Below are 1,510 nucleotides of genomic sequence, written 5' to 3'. Positions count from 1 at the left end.
TCATGTCTTTCTGACTAGTGTGACCGGTGTACATCCACACACGATCACCCAAATCCCACCCGAGTATGTGTAGATTGGGTTTGTTTTCCCATGCTTTGCTTCGGATCCGACGCAAATGGCAGCACCTCCCCGCTGTTCTCCTGATACACGTCTCGGAAATAAGCAGAGAGGATGTGTACCCGGAAAACAACAGGGAGGCATTGAAAAAATTCTGCATCGGATCCGGAGCAGAGCATATGGGAAAGCCAACCCAATCTACACATACTCGGGCTGTCCATGGATAACACTGGACAATTTGAAAGAATCACGGTTATAAATATGCAAATGCATGCATATTTATAGATGTAACCCTTTCAAACGGGAGATGCATAGTGGTCACGCATACTGATGATTGAAGACACCTATAGCTAGCAAGTTTCATCTGCATGAAGACCGGAATAGAGCAAATGAAAGGGGAGGAGGAGATGTCATTTGTTCTCACCCACGAACGCAGGGGCGAAGCTCATCGAACACTAGACCCTCGGTGACGAAAAAACTGGACATTTAAATCGAAAGATGAGTAACATAGCAATATTGTTTTTTCCGTAAACCTAACTAAATATTTACAACAGGACGAGCAGGCTAGGGGGTTCCTCGGCGTCGATGGAACCCTAAATAGCAAGTATCGTCGGTGCGAGATACATGTGGCGCTCGGTGTTGAACACTAGATCCACATCCCACAAGTGATGCCGGCGCCCGGCGTCCCGCAACAACAGTTCTGGTGGGCGATGACGGTCAAACAACTTGACGAATTTGTCTGGCAGCCTTTGTAATGAGGATTAAAGCCAATTTTTGAAAGTTCAAACAACCAAACCGACTTGAGTCAGTTTGGGTGTTTCAAGTTTCAAAACTTGGCTTTTCATCGTCATCGCAGAGGCTGCAAGACAAATTTGCAATGGTGTTCGACCGCCATCGACGCTGAGAACTGTTGCTGCGGGACGCCAGATGCCGGTGTCACTTGTGGGGCGTGGATGTAGTGTTCGACACCGACGGCCATATTTATCTTGCACCGATGATACTTGCTATTTAGGATTCCGTCGACACCGAGGAATCCCCTAACCCGCTCGTCCCCGGGCGCACCCTCTGGTATTGGCGACGGCGTCGGGCCCGGCGGGACCCAATGGCTCTACCATCTATCCCCTTAGCGACCGGCGATCCACGACCAGCGACCTCGACCCCTCGGCTTCTTCTTCTTCCTCTTCTTCTTCTTCTTCCTCTTCTTCTTTTACTTCTTTTTATTCATCTTTCTTGTTTATTCTTAAAAAACAGAAAGAACCTAAACTAAATATAAACTAAATGTAACCTAAAATAAACTAAATTAACCTAACTAACCTAACCTAAACTAAACTAACCTAACCTAAACTAACCTAAACTAAACAAACATAAACCAAATCTAAAAAATAGAAAAATAAACAAAACAACTGATGATGAGGAGGGGCGGGGCAGCGGCAGGGTGGGTCAGGGTGGGGCG

Source organism: Triticum dicoccoides, chromosome 4B (genome assembly GCF_002162155.2).
Source record: "Triticum dicoccoides isolate Atlit2015 ecotype Zavitan chromosome 4B, WEW_v2.0, whole genome shotgun sequence".
Lineage (NCBI taxonomy): Eukaryota > Viridiplantae > Streptophyta > Magnoliopsida > Poales > Poaceae > Triticum > Triticum dicoccoides.
The sequence above is the reverse complement of the archived record's forward strand: the minus strand, read 5'-3'. Positions refer to the sequence as shown.